Source organism: Haemaphysalis longicornis, unplaced genomic scaffold, assembly GCF_048455015.1.
Source record: "Haemaphysalis longicornis isolate Haplotype H1 unplaced genomic scaffold, Haemaphysalis longicornis Haplotype H1 scaffold_13, whole genome shotgun sequence".
NCBI lineage: Eukaryota > Metazoa > Arthropoda > Arachnida > Ixodida > Ixodidae > Haemaphysalis > Haemaphysalis longicornis.
Window position 1 is genome coordinate 66,736,426 of NW_027526233.1, and position 16,069 is coordinate 66,752,494.

The 16,069-nt window shown below is 47.6% G+C and overlaps 1 pseudogene; it reads left to right on the forward strand.

Moving 5' to 3' along the window:
* Positions 1 to 820: 820 nt before the first annotated feature.
* LOC144163877 (uncharacterized) lies at positions 821 to 15,120 on the forward strand (annotated as a pseudogene).
* Positions 15,121 to 16,069: the final 949 nt, after the last annotated feature.

Here is a 16,069-nt window from a genome sequence, read left to right on the forward strand (position 1 = left end):
TGCACTACCTCGAAAGACAAAACGTCGCCGTGCCAAGTGCCTTCAAAGGAAACGTACCAGCATTCAGCCTGAAAAAAACCGTCCTGAGGAAGAAGAATTTCAGCTCTGGAACAAGAACGAAATATCTTCTTGTCATCCATACCGACCTTCGTGACGCATTTTTAGAAGCATGCCACAACGACCCGTCTTCTGGACATCTCTGCACAGCTCGCACTATTGAAAAATCAAGACCAAGTACTACTGGCCCCGCCTTCCATCCGGCGTCACTCACTACGTCCAGAGCTGCCGTGACTGCCACCGACAAAACACGCCACCGACGAAACCCGGCAGTATTTTTGCAGCCGATGGCCCTCCCATCGATGGCCTTCCAACAGATTGCAATGGCACTCTGGGCTCGTTCTCTAAGACACGATCAGAGGACAAGTGGATTGTAGTAGCCAGGCTACATGACCCGCTACGCAAATACCGCCGCTCTTCAGAGGGGTACTCCACAAGAAGTCGCCAATAATTTATAAACAAAGTTTTGCTGCAACGTGGAGCCCCTCAATTCCTAATTACGTACCGTGGGACGGCCTTCACTGCGGAGCTCATGCAAAGAATCTCACGCTACAGCAACACGGATCACCGAAGAACGACGGGGTAGCACCCCCCAACCAATGGACTAACAGAACGCCTGAACAAGACAAGTGTGTACGCCGACGTTCAACATAAGACTTGGGACGAAGTCTTACCGTAGTTCGCGTATGCGTACCACACGGCTATCCAGGAAACCACGCAGACGACATCGTTGGAGCTCTTCTACGGAAGAGGGCCGAATACGATGCTCGACGCCATGCTTCTCTCCGTGGAAGACTACGACCTCAACGCCGACGTCCAAGGATACTGGCAGCGTCCAGAGGAGGCCCGCCAGCTTGCCCGAGTTCCCACAACAGACCAGCAGCTGGTGGATACGAGACGCTTCAACCTCCAATGCAGTGACGCCGAGTACCGCCGTGGGGATCGTGTATGAGTTTGGAGTCCCATCCGATGACGTGAACTGAGTGGGAAGCTTCTACTATGGTACTTCTGATCCTACCGGGTTCTACAACGTGTTGGCCACCTTACCAACCAGGTGATCCCCGATGGTGATTCCGGAACATCACGAAGACGCACGCGGCCCGAAGTCATCCACGTGGTTCGCTTGAAACCTTTCTAAGCACGATTACGAACTTTTATTTTATATTTGTTCAGATTTTCGCTGTCTGCTTCGAGTCAATGCACTCTTAGAGGGGGGTTAATGCCGCAAACCATGCATTGGGTTTGTTTGTGTTTTGCTTTTGCCGCCTGGCTGAGCCGGTCTGTCTTATCGCTGTTGTCTGTGTGCAAAGGAAAGCGCGTGCTCCGTTCTTTCTTTCTGTGCTGCATGTGTTATCTCTTCTGATAGGAAGAGCATTCCCAACTAACATAAACTGCCTAGAGTAATCTTCGTTGATCTAGAGTGTTCTGGATACACTTCAACGATTCGAGAAACCCTCAAAGCGAGTGATAAATTCCGGCAGAGCAGATGCCGCGTCATTCGATTCGTCGTCACTCATCCACGCACGTGACTTCGTTAACTGCTGCTTCGCCACCTGTGTATTTTTGAGTTGTTTGTGGAGCCCAAATTGGCTCCAATAAACTTGGTTTTTTCTCTCGAAGGCCACTGCGTCATCTTTGGCTTCGGGACAATATCATCAGATGCAGAATTGGGTTTCCTAAAAGAAAACTGAGCGGAAACAGCTTCACTTACTCCTAAGGAACACGTATTAGAAAACATTGAAAACAATATTTTTACTCTTGGTATCTTTATAGACGTGGGTTAGGCATTGGACCAAATAAATCATCGCATTTCATAGAATAGGGTTTTATTAAGGGAAATTCATGGTAAACCTCTCTATGTAACCGAAAACAATTTGCGAAGTTGGACAATAACGAATTTGATTACACACTGGTAATACATGGCGTGCCCCAGTCAAGCGTAATCGGCCCGCTTCTGTTCAATGTGTACATTAGAGACATCGTTAATATTGATGCGACCGTAAAATTTACAATTTATGCCTACACTAGAAGCATATTAATCTCTGGGCCTGCTGCCAATACATTAGCAATGAAATGTAATGACATATTACTCAAGCTGTCCATTTGATCAGCAATAAATTTGATAAATGCAATCCCAAAAATACAAAAATTAGGATGTTAGGGCAAAACGAGTGAGTTGGCAAACCTCCTTGACATCCATAATTTCATAGAGGGACACACATAAAGTCTGGACACATATACGTAAGATCAAAGGACAACAGACACACAGACTGCCACTGGTTAGCACAACAGGGGGCACACTTGAAGACCTTGGTAACACACCTGCACAACACTTCGAACACGTGTCCTGTTTAGTCCACTACACAAACACTTTCATGAAACGCAAAACATCTACAGAAAAGAAGTCCCTGCGTGACACCAACAAGTCGCACACTTCCTAAAAATCTACTGTTTCAATTTATGAGCTGAAGGCAGCCCTGTCCACATGTAAGCCTTCAGCTCCAGGCGCAGACAAAAGCACATACAACAAGATACAACACCTACAATCACACACCCTTGAAACACATTGACATCTATACAATAAAAAAAGAGGCTTTAGGGACACGCTCCACGCTCTTGGAGGGAGGATATAATAGTGGCTTTACTAAAGAATTGAAGGGCCCTTCCTCTGTTGCCAGTTACTGGCCCTTTTCTTTGACAAGCTCTATGTGCAAGCTTCTCCAGAAGATAACAAACAGGAGACTCGTGTACTTCTTAGTGTACAATGTTCTTCTCATGAGCTGCCAGGCAGGCTTTACGGAACGACGATCTCCCAACGATCAGGTCGTTGCACTGAAGCCGTATATCAAAGATGCTTTCGTCCACAAACAATACTGTATGATGGTATTCATTGATCTGGAAAAAGTGTACGATAGTGCATGGCGGTACGGCAACATAAGCGACCGGATACCCTTAAGCATGTCGGGTAGCATGCTCAACACACTTGCCAGCTACTTGTCTGAAAGAACCTTTCCTGTTAGAGTTGGAAGTGCACTATCAACGATTCATGCGCAGGAAATGGCGTGTCGCAAGGCGGACGTTGGAGTTGCACTTGGTTTGTTATAAAAATGAATTCACTCAGAAAGGCAGTGCCACCATCGATTTCCTGCTCAATGTATGTAGTCGATGTGCAATTATCTTTTACGTCTTGTAACCTGTCTATCTGCAGGCGCCTAATACAGCTTGGTGTTAACAAGCTAGCTGTATGGGTAGATAGCAACGGTTTTATATTTCATCCAGAATAAAGTACTTGTGTTTTGCTTTCGAAAAGGCGTGGCATTAGGTGGGATCAAGACATCAAACACAAATCTCAATTTCAGTCAGAAATGAACACAAGCTATTTGTGTAGTCCTTGACGAAAAGCTCACATTCATTCCACATATAAAACAACCTAAACATAAATGCCTAAAGGCTATGACTATACTCAAGGTTCTTTCAAACACTTCAAATGGCGCTGATAGACAACTCGTACGTGGTTTGCTAGCCTGAAGGGTTCACGCTTGGGCTTTTGAAGTGTTGTTTTTGGGTGAGCAAGTAAAACATCCCTCAAAATGCTCGACCCAGTGCTTCATATGGAGCTTCGCCTGGCTTGTGGCGCCTTCCACTCTAGCCCGGTCAAAAGCCTCTATGCGGAATGGGATAAATGAAACCTACAACGTTAGCGAGCATGCACCGATCTCCTTTAGGTTTTTTAAATTTCATCTATACCTCGCCATCCTTACAAATAAGATTTTATATACATTAATGACGGGACTTCTGGTAAATGAACCATCGTTTTCTGTGCTTTTCTCTTACAACGGGAAAGATGAAGCGTCAGAGCTTGATTTGTCCATTTTAGATACCACCCAAACTTCTACAACAGATTTTATAGCACCATGGCATCTCCGCCCTCTTTTTTGTGACAGATATAAAAAAACCGAGGTCCGAGAGGTCCAATTCTGCAGAACTTCTTGTATTTGCATCACAAGTATCTGTGTTGTGAATTTTGTACGGATACCTCCAAAACTGCACCTATGTGTCCTACGCTGCGCATGAACCCGGCCTTAATGTCACTAAAACTCTGAATAGTAATACCAGTAGCGTTCCAGAAGAGGCTCATAGTGTACGTCTTTTTAATAAGATACTTCAAAGCCACATCACACAATTGATTATCTATACAGATTCCCTCAGTATTGTGCGGCGATTGCCATCAACAAATTCTTCGAAAAACCACGTTTTCAAACTCATTGTCAAGGGTGTTATGTATGCGTATGTCCGCAAATTTTAGCTGCCCTTTGCTGGGTCCGTGGCCACTCTACTATAGCTGGGAATGAAGGCGCGGGTCGAATGACTTTTGCTGCTACTCTCTTGAATACAGATCAGAACTTCGCAAACATGGCACACACACTGCAGTGAACAGACGACAAGTTACATGTCATCAAAACACACCTTGGATCATACACCACCGACATCATAAACCACCGACATACACAGGAGTCACCTTGGCTAGATTAGGGATAGGGCACACACATTCCACGCACTCGCACCTTCACACTGGATCTCAAGACCCCATTGCTGCGGCTGCGTGGAAGCCCTATACGTGATTGATATTCTCATACAATGCAAGGCACTAGAAACAACACAACACAAACACTTCTCACAACTATAGAGACAACTAAATCCATTACACCCATGGTACATTTTAGGAGAAGACCCCATAATCACCCAAAAGCGTACTTTTTAGTTTCGTGGCGCTGTCAAGTTTTTACAACTCATTACTTACCATGATTATTGACACTCTGGCCCTTTACACCAGTCTTCTACATTGTCTTTAATGTCATTTCACGTATAATTTTGCTTGAATATTTTATACTTACCATCAGCTCGTATTCATAGAAAAAGTTTTCCTTGGTGCTCTTAGCCAGTAGTCAGGCTTGCGCCATAAAAAAACGCAACCATCACCGTTATCATTTTCCAGCCCGATATATCCTTCCTCTTTCAACCAATGCTTGATTATTCATGCTTTTGACAGGATTTCCCAGTTCGTCTTTAATTACTTCTAGCACTCCGCAAGATGAGCTAGCACTCTAAGTACTTTCCCCTGCAATAGTTTTCCCAGCGCATGCAAAAGGAAGGCCTCACAATTAACCCTCGCAAGGTACATCTGGCTGCCAGCATGATCGAGCTCCAGGGCTTCTTTGTGGACACAGGTTTAGTCCAGCCAAACCAGGAGAAGTTCAAGGTGATCTTGCAGTTCCCAAAACCACCCTGCACGGGGCACCTTGAGCAATCTTGGTGACCGTACTGGGGATACCGCGGACCGAGCCCCCATACTCTTGCAGTTATCTACTGTGGCTAAGAGTTGTAAGGTGAAGGGCAGAAACCACAAACGGTGGCCGTCGGAGCCCAGGTCAAGCTTCGGACGATGGGCTCATGGTCTGTTTACCTGGCAGGGAGCTCCGGGACCTCTTCAGCTTTTAGGGTAAGGCTGACGAAGAAAGTACCCCCGTCCACTGCTTTTATACTATAACAATTGCTATTTTAACCCCCCCCCTAATACGTGATTGGTCTCTGAAAGGGGGCTGCTTCGAAGTATCTCTTCCCCAATTGCCATCGATAACCTTTCCTCAACCAGATTATTTTTTCTCGATTTCTTGTGATGGAATCCCACAATTCAACCCACCCTCTTGCATCTAAGTAAGTCTTCTTGATTACAAAATATCTTGAAGCCATAATAGGAAAATCGTATAGGTGGAACAAACAAAGGTCTGGTGAACTCCTCATCGAAATAAATGACAAGCAGCAGTTCCCAAACCTTCTAGCTCAGACTGGACTGGCTGACCTACACATCAGGTCACACCCCATCGGAGCATCAACAGCTCGCAGGGTGTGATATCCGAGCCAGATCGACTGAACGAAACGGATGCGGATCTCCTTGCCGGATGGAAGGATCAGGGCGTAACTGCCATGAGACGCATCTCCATCCGCAGAGACGACAAAAACATTCCTGTCATGTTGCGGCCTAGAACTAGGCCGAGTGCAGCTGGGCTGCTTCAAGAACGGGGAAAGGGACAGAGCCGCTTACGATTCGGGTGAGATAATGACAACCTTTATTCCATGCCACCAGCGTACATATACAACAAACATACATGTGAGCGGTGACGTCACGTACAAACTGCATGGGGCGCGTCGGGGTGAAAGCAGAGTATAACACAGGCACACGATACGCGGAATAGGCGCTATCGCCACATCTCCTCTTCTTAACGAATACACTGACAGTTGCAAGGAAACTTAGCCGCACCGCCAGCGAAAGAGGAACATTATAAATATAAGAAACAATGCGCAACAAAAGCAAATAACATTCAAAAACTGAACCCGTAGCGGTCTGGCTGTCGAACAAGACGACGAGATCGCGTTCTGTTTTCTAGGGGGTCAGTTTGCTGTAATAAAGGGCTAGATGAATCGTCAGGTACCATGGTGTCAGTACGCGCATTGATCCCTGTTCGAATTCTACCCGACTGTCTGTCTTAAGGAAATCATAGCTACCTCCATCGTCCTCGCCATCATTCCGCTGCCAAACAAAGCGAACAAGGAATTTCCTGTTTCTCTCCACAACTACGCCGGTGGAAGTTCTAACCACATACGACCTCGGGCGCTCAGCAAGACGCATGACTCGGGATTTCGCTTTGCAGTCTGTTACCCAGACTTCGCCCTGTTCGAGCGCTTGCAACGAAGTAGCTCTATGGCGACGGTTGAAATACGTACGCTGCCGCTGTCGAGTCGCTGTATCATGGTTTCTCAACCTGCTCAGGCTCACTTTCTGAGGCAGAAGGCTCTTTGAATTGATAGGTATCGTTGTGCGTAGCCGCCTGGCCATGAGAATTTCGGTCGGGCTTTTTTCCAGTGGCCCCGGAGTGTCCCTGTGTGCTAGGAGAAAAAGATATTGGTCCTTCGCTTTTGTAATCAGACATTTATTGTTTGCACCATCCTCTCTACTTCCCCATTTGCTTGGAGGTATTTGGGACTCGATATCACACTGCGAAATGTGTAGTTGCGAGCGAACAACCTGTATTCCTGCGACACGAATTGCGCTCCGTTATCAGACATAACAACCTCTGGTATGTCATTTCTTGCAAAGAAACTTTTCAGGTGCATGAAGACAGTGACACTTGTTATCGGAGATAGCAAGGCTATTTCTGGGTATCTAGAAAAATAATCGACGACTACCCAATACCATTTTTCTTGAATATGGCAGAGATAAACACCTAGCTTTTTCCAAGGACGTTGTGAAGTGGTTGCCGGATCATTGGTTCTCACCTTTGTTGTCTGTGCTGTGTGCATACGCGGCAATAGGTCACCAAAGCTCTCAGCTGACAACTCAACCCAGGCCACCATACCAACTCTCTGGCTCGAGTTCTGCATTTTTCGATTCCCTGGTGACTTTCATGCAAGCGTATCAATATGTCTCCGCGCGATTTCTGTGGAATTACAAGCCGTGCACCTTTAAGTAGCATACCTTCTACTACTGTCAGCGTGGCTCTTTCCTGCCAGTATGGACGCAAAACCATGGAAAGCGACGAGAACTTCGGCTACTCTTTCCGGCTAAATCTCATGAGTGTTTGACAGACGTCATGAGCTGCTTGTTCTGCTTGACTTTTTAAAAAAGGTCAGCTTCTACGGCGTTTGACAAAGAGCCAGAAACGTGCTTGCTGACGTCACCAACAGACAGTGCATGATCATTTGTTTACTCCTAATCGGGGCTCTGGACAATATATCTGCAGTAACAAGACACTTACCTGGGCATGTACAACCTCATAGCTGAACCGCATGAGCCTCATACGAAAACGCTGAGTGCGAGGCGGTAAAACATCTAAAGGAGATTTTTCCAACAAGGATACAAGTGGTTTGTGGTCGGTTTCACGCACAATTTCAACACCTTTGATGTACTCTTCGAATCTTTCTGCCGCCCATGTCATTGCCAATGGTTCCTTTCCTGCTAGTTGCACCGGTCCGCCAGCGTGTGCGACGCAGTGATGAATTGGTCGACTGATTGGCCAAATTGTTAAATGCGTCAGTGAAAACATGCGCTCTCATAAATTAGGTTCTGTGGGGACACAAAGCGGTTGTCGAACCTATTTTTGACCACTTCGTAGTGCTTGTGTTACTCTTCAGATAAAGCGAAAGTTGAACTTGCTTGCCTTCGCATCGTATAAAGCAGACTCCGGACTTGTGCTTCTTCACTTCGCTCATTTAAGCCCGAGGCAAAGCGGTAGCCATCGAAGAGCTGGATTCAAAAAGGCCATTCGGGTGTCCGGTCGAAGCCAAACGTTGGCGGAGCTGGAACAGTGAACATGCCGTGGAATGGCTTGAATCCTTTGTCTTCTGACGTGGCGGCGCTTTAAGATTTGTGCAAGGCCCCTTGAATATCAGAAGACGCCATCTTCTGACACCATGTCGTGTTGCGGCCTCGAAGGAGGCCGAGTGCAGCTGGGCTGCCGCAAGAACGAGGAAAGGGACAGAGCCGCCGACGATGCGGGCGAGATAATGACAACCTTTATTACATGCCACCAGCGTACATATATAACAAAAACACATGTGACCAGTAACGTCACGTACAAACTGCATTGGGCGCGTCGGGGCTAAAGCAGCAGATAACACAAGCACAAGATACGCCGAATAGGCGCCATCACCACAATTCCCACAAAGCAAGTCATGTTCATCTTTGACCACGCAGTTCTTCCACGAGATATAAATGCAGCTTTGATCCGGTGCTGACTACGCCCCTACATCCAGAACCCGCGGCGCTGTATTAAGTGTCAACGGTTCGGGCACGGTACGAACTGTTGCAGTTGCCGAACAACGTGTGCAAAATGCGCTGAGCACGTTCCTCCGAGCGACAACTGCCCATCCGACACCCTCACTTGTGTGATTTACGGGGGGCCGCATGCAGCGTACTCCCGCAAGTGTTAAAAATTCCAACTGGAAAAAAAGATAATTAACATCAATGCCACACAGAACATCACCTTCCCAGATGCGCGGAACAGGTTCGCCTCTTTCCCCCTGGGCAGGTACGCCGACACAGCTCGCCCTGGGGCGGAGCGGCGTCTAGTGTCCACAGCTACCCATGTCAGCGAGTCTGACCTGGTCCCGCCCCCGCTGGGTTGCCTCACGCAGTCCAACCTTGCACGACGCCGCTTGCTGAGGCAGCAACGGGTGTTGTGCGAACCACTTCTGTCGGGAGCGGTGCTGCTCCCGTCTCTGCCTCCGCGTCCTCCGTTGCGTTGGATGGTGCCGAGGGGATAGACACCGCGGGCCCCACACCGGCTCACGCCGACACCGCGCCGTCCGTGCCACCTGTGGTGCTCCGGACGCCCTCGGTGGTGGCGGCAGAAACGAAGGGCTCCCGAAAGGGGGCCAAGTCCGGGGGAACTGGTCCGACGGGCACCCCTCGGACATCCGATGACGAGATGGATGTCCACCCGTTCCTGTCTTCAACGCAGTGCAAGGAGCGGCCACCGACTTCCAAGCCTACAGAAAGGCCTAAAAAGCCCAAACCCAGAGTGACAGCCCCGAAAAACGACACATGAACACACACACACTCCAGTCATTCTTAAATGTAAATAACGGGCACCCAAAACATCATCCAGTGGAAGTGCAGAGGCCTGCTTAAAAATCTTGCCGATGTGTATGAGATGTTTCTTTCCAGTCAGCCAAGTGTAATGTGTCCGCAAGAAACCCTCTTCAATTTCTTAAATAGGTATATGATATTCAGGAAGGACAGGGTTGGCTGCACCTCCTGTTCCGGCGGTGTGGCCATTGTGGCATGAAAATCATTAGGAAGCCACTCTCTCTTTAAACACTATCCTTGAGGCTGTAGCGATCCGTACGATAATATTCAATAGGTTGATAACGGTATGTTGGATTTACATCGCTCCTGGATTTGCATTTCCGAGCTCCGATCTCGAGGCACTGGTTCACCAGCTACCCGAACCAGACATCCTAACAGGCGACCTTAATGCGCACCACTCACTTTGGGGCTCCTCCATAACGGATGTCCAAAGTCGCCTGATAAAGAAGTTTCTTACATCCTCCGGACCATGCCTTTTCAACAAAAAACAGCAGACCTACCATACCTTAGGACACTATACATAATCACACCTTGACTTGGCTATTGGCTCTGCAGTTCTCTTTCTTTGTCTTGAGTGGTGTGTGGGCACGTACCCATATGGTAGTGACCATTTCCCCACTTCATTATTATATATATAGGTACAGGCCCAAGCAGTCAATTTTCCCATAAAAGTTATAATGAATCAAAAGCAAACTTGCGCACATTCACACAAACATCTGAACTACACCACACATCTATAATACACCTACACGTGGAGAAAGCCACCCACCTCATCACAGCGCACATTCTTGAAGGTGCCGAAAAGTCCATTCCCCAGGCCTCCAGTGTGTCCTGCAACCCAAAGAGGCCCTGGTTTAATGATGACTGCAGGCGGGCGTGAGAGGCCCAGAACAAAGCGTGGCGTGTCCTTCGACGGTACACCTCGTCGGATAATCTCATTTGTTTTAGGCGGGAAAAGGACTTTGGAAAGCGTGTTTGTAGTGAGGCAAAAAAGGGAGAGTTGGCGCGCTTTCCTTACTTCCATCAATTTATACACTGATACTCACAAGGTATGGACAAGAATACGTAAAATAAAAGACAACATACACATAGCCTGCCTCTGGTTTGTACAACAGGGGACACACAGGAAGACTAGGATAACGCACTCGCACTGCACTTCCAACACGTGTACAGCTCTGCACACTACACAAACACTTTTATAAAACACAAAACAACCTGTAAGAAGAAGTTCCTTCGAGATATTAATAAGTCGGCTTCATCTTAAAACACATCTTCTCACTTCAAGAGCTGAAGATCGCACTCAGTACTTGTAAATCTTCAGCTCCAGGCGCAGACAACATTACATATACTATGATCCGACATTTACACGCAGACACACCTGAAACACTCCTTCACCTCTACAACAAAATCTTTCTTCGGGGTGGCTTCCAGAGTCTTGGAGGGAGGCCATCGTAGTTGCTTTTCTGAAGGAGGGAAAGGATCCGTCTTCCCCTTCTATTTATCGTCCCATCGCCCTAACAAACTATCTGTGCAAGCTGCTCGAGAAGATTATGAGTTGGAGACTTGTGTACTTTCTAGCTTACAATGGTCTTCTCGAGAGCTGCCAGGCTGGCTTCCGGGCGGGGCGATCTACAAATGATCAACTTGTTTCTTTAAAAGTTTACGTTAAGGATGCATACATACACAAGCAATACTGCATTACGGTAATTTTCGAAATTGAAAAGCCATATGATAGGGCATGGCGCTACGGCATTCTTAGACATAAAATACTTCGGCAATTCAGACAACATTCTAAACACTCTTTCTAGTTGCATGTCTACACGAACACTCCGTGTCAGAGTTGGGTCGGCAATATCCAATGTTCATGTGCAGGAGAATGGCGTGCCTCAAGGGAGATATTTGAGCTGCACATCGTTTATCGTTAAGATGAACTCGCTCTGAAAGGCACTTCCGCCCTCTATTTCTTGCGTCGTTTATTTCAATGACGTTCAAATACTTTCAAATCAAGTAACATCTCCATACGTGAACGTGAGGTACAGCTTGGGGTAAATAAACTTTCTCGCTAGGCTGACGAAAATGGTTTCATATTTATTCCTGCAAAAAGTACCTGTGCTTTATTAAAAAAAGGCGCGGCATTCTGCCCGAACCTGGCATTACACTCAATGGTGATTCAATCCCATTGAAAAGGAACACAAGCTTTTGGGTGTGGTGTTTGACGAAAAACTCACCTTCAGCCCTAACATAAAACGACTCAAACAAAAATGCCTAAAAACGATGAATATTCTAAACGTCGTCTCACTAATCATACGGTGCAGACAAACAACTTCTGCTTAGCGTTTATGCCGCGTTCGTAGGGTCCCGTTTGGACTACGGAAGGGTTGTTTATGAGTCAGCCACAAAAACAGCACTGAAAATGCTCGACCCAGTGCTTCATGTGGGGCTTCGCCTGTCTTGTGGCGCATTGCGTACTAGTCCTGTTCACAGTCTTTATGCAGAGTGCGACTCATTGTGCTTAGCCTACCGCCGAACTTGTGTTGACCTTGTATATGCCTCAAAATGTCATCAATAGATAACCATCTCTAAAACAGATTTTAATGATATATCCACAACTCAAATCTCTTTAAACTGTCCATGAATTTCTGTTCTCTTCTCGCAGAGAGTGAGGGACGAGATGACTATTCATAAGGTATCCTTCTTCGACACATTCTAATCATCTCACACTGATCTTGTAGCACCATGGCATCTTCGTCCTGTGTCGTTTTACTTGTGTTTCGTACATTACAATGGGAACAGGACACCAAGAACTGGGATTTTGCAGCATTTCATGTATCTGGAGGACAAATACAGGGCTGCAGACTTTATCAGTGATGCATCTAAAACGTTCTCTGCAGCGTCCTGTGCGGCACATTGACCCAACTTTGAAGCAAGTAAAACCAATAACGTAAATACGAGCATTTAACGGTGGTAGCATATGGAATTTTTCTGGTTTTAATTCACATTGTTGAACATAATATTCTAAATCCATGATTTACACAGATTCGCTGAGTGTCGTCCATGTATTTTCATCTGGAAATTCATCGAAAAACCATGTCATTATCCTGTCTTCAAATCATTTATGATAGCTTATTCATCAAACCTAGTGGTGACTGTGTGTGGGGTGCCAGGCCACTCTGGCGCTGCTGGAAATGAACTGGCGTATGAAATGACCGCAATGCTAAACTCCGAAATACTGTGAACATAACAGCACTACCTTACACATACCTCAAGCCACACATAAGACAGCAACTCCCAAATACTTAGCAAGCAGACTAGAGCAAACAGACATACAACAAACTACACGTAATAAAACCACACTTGGGACAATACACCACTCACTCACACAACAGGCACATTGAAGTTACCTTAGCTAGATTACGGATAGGCCATACACATCCAACGCATTCTAGCCTGCTCACGCGATCTCCAAGACCCTTGTGTAGCAGGTGTGGGGAGGCCCTATCCGTAGTTCAAATACTCTTTCAATGCAAGGCACTCGACACAACACAACAGAAACACTTCAGAGAACTCTACAGACAACATATTCCGGTACACCCATCGTTGTTTCAGGGTGACGATGGCATGGTTTCTGTGAAACGCATGTTTAAGTGTTTATAAGAAGTGAAGTTTTTAAACCTCCTTTCCTATTATGCATAATCAAATCTGCCCCTATTCCCCAGCCATCAACTTTATCATTGATTGATTTTACTGTGTCCGGTTTACACGTTTTTATACCTCCCTTTTTCTGGTAATCACTTGTTCCTGTCTTCCACCCCCAAGTGCAGGAAACAAAAAATACCTTAACATATGTACCTGAGAAGGTGGTGGGGAAACAGCCCCACCGATAGCGTAGTGCATTCTACTTCCGGCCACCGTAGTGAAAGGACGTAGGGTCATGTGCTCCCAAGGGGCGGCAATTGCGGCGCAGCCTAGCCGCGGAAACAGGATCGACGCGAATGATAACGAAGAGTAGCAGATTATTTTGCCATCTCTGCCTACCGGGCGTATCGTTTTAAACACAGTTTTTCTTCATGGTGACGTGCGCGCTCGACCTTTTCAGTAGAAGATTTCAGGGACACGCTGGCCAAGTCTGGTATGCTTTCCGAGGTAGTTGCCTTGGGGGCATATCAGATAAACCACATCTGGGCGGTGACGTTTAACAGCCCCGAAGCGACGAAAAAAATGCTTGCGACCGGCGAACTGCAAGTGAAGGGACGGCGCTGCCTGGTCATCGACCCGCAGGACCAAGAGGTGAAATTGAAACTTCACTGGCTGTTGTACGGTGTTGCGGACGAAGACATTCGGGCGGCGTTTGCGGCATATGGCAAAGTTAGCGAAGTCACCCGGGAACGCTGGCGAGTACAAGGTGTGCACGACAAAGGTTCCACCACCCGCACTGTGCTCCTCAAGCTGAAGGCTGGACTGAAGGTTGACGACTTGCCCCACCAAATTCGTGTAGCAGGTGAACTGGCTCTCGTTGTGGCCCCCGGTCGTCCCATGCAGTGCCTGCGCTGTCACACCGCCGGCCACGTACGGAGGGACTGCCAGGTGCCGCGCTGCTCCCGATGCCGGCGGTTCGGACACCGAGACGAGCAATGCGTCAAGACGTACGCGAATGTGACCGGGTCCACAGAGAGAGAGGATTCGATCGAGTTGCTTAAGGACACAGCGGAAGCTGAGGAAGCAGCGAAAGGTGTGGGAGAGCATACGACGGTGGAGGCGTCGACTGCCCAAGGTGGACCCAGCGGTGACGGTCTCAAGGACCCAGGCAACGGCCGGCAACCGACAGAGGTGTTCCCACCTTTGCCTGTCCAACAGGCGGAAGGTGGTGTTGACGCCCCCTCTGTGGAAGTCACAACGGATGCAACTGAGCCATACGAGATAGAAACGAACGTCGCCTCTCCTGCTAGCAGCGTCAACGCGACCGCCAAGCGGTCCCACGAAGAGGCCGGCCACAAGGAGGGGGTGGAAGAAGGTGGCACCGGAGAGCCGCCGCAAAAGGCGGCCGTCGCGCGGCGGTCGTCCCTGCGACTACGGCCGAAAGTTCAGGCCGACCACAAACAGCCGGATACAACGCCGGGACAACTACAGCCTCCGGGAGGCCCGACAGCGGACGGACACGCCTAGCGACGGCGTGACGAGAACGGTAAGCACCATGCTCCCGGCCTCCACACCTCGTCTTTGTTTAAATGCCTACTGAAGCTCAGTTGACCTTTGCTACGATTAACGTTCGAGGGCTCTCAGCAAAAAAGAAGCAAAGTCAGGTGCACCGCCTACTTACTGAGCAGGATTTAGACGTGGTGGCATTGCAGGAGACGAAAGTTGAAGGGGAGGATGAGACCGGGAGCATGGTGCAGCGCTTCACGGCCAGGTATTTTGCGTGTGTCAGTCATGCTGTAGGAAACTCTGCAGGCTGTGTGCTTTTTCTAAAAAAGCATTCAGGCCTGGAGGTTGAAAGTGTTCGATCGTGTGTTTTTGGTCGTTTCGTTGTGTGTGATTTCGCGTTGAATAACGTTGAATGGCGTGTGATTTGTCTGTATGCACCGAACGCCAGAGAGGATAGGCAGAATTTCTTTCGCACTGTACGTCAATACCTCACTAACGAGAGGCAAATTATAATGATGGGAGATTTCAACTGTGTGTTATCCCCGCAAGACAAGACAAGCAGCAGTCCTTACAAGGACGCAAGTACGGACTTGCTGGCCGAACTTATCGACGAGTTTGGGCTGGTAGATGTGGCAAAATGCCTTGAGAACGGTCGAGACGTGCGCTTCACCCACTTTCAGGGAACCAGTCACGCGCGGCTTGACAGATTTTCTGTGTCGCTTGAATTAATCCCCAAATGCCAATCATATAGTGTACATCCAGTATCATTTTCAGATCACTGCCTTGTTAAATGTAGCGTCGGGCCCAGAAAAAAAAAGACCTTTTCTTGGGACCTCGGGAAATTAAACGCTAAACTTTTAAAAAACGAAATCTTCACCGACACAGTTAAGGAAAAAATCGAAGAATTTAAAAATGAGGATAATAAAATCGGCGAACAATGGGAATTATTCAAAGAAGCAATTAAAGTTAAAGCCATCGAAAGATCAAGCTGCATAAGATACGAGGAAAAATTGAAAGAAGGGATGCTACGTCACACTCTACAAAGATTAACTATAGAGGAAGGGAAAACACCAGGTGTGTTTAAAGATGACATAGGCAAACTGAAACATCAACTTGAGGTAATGGACGAAGAACGCTATCGCGGAGCGCTTGTTCGTGCGAGAGCTGAGCGATTAGCGATGGGGGAAACGCCCACCAAACGGGCGCTTGGAATTGAAAAAGCAC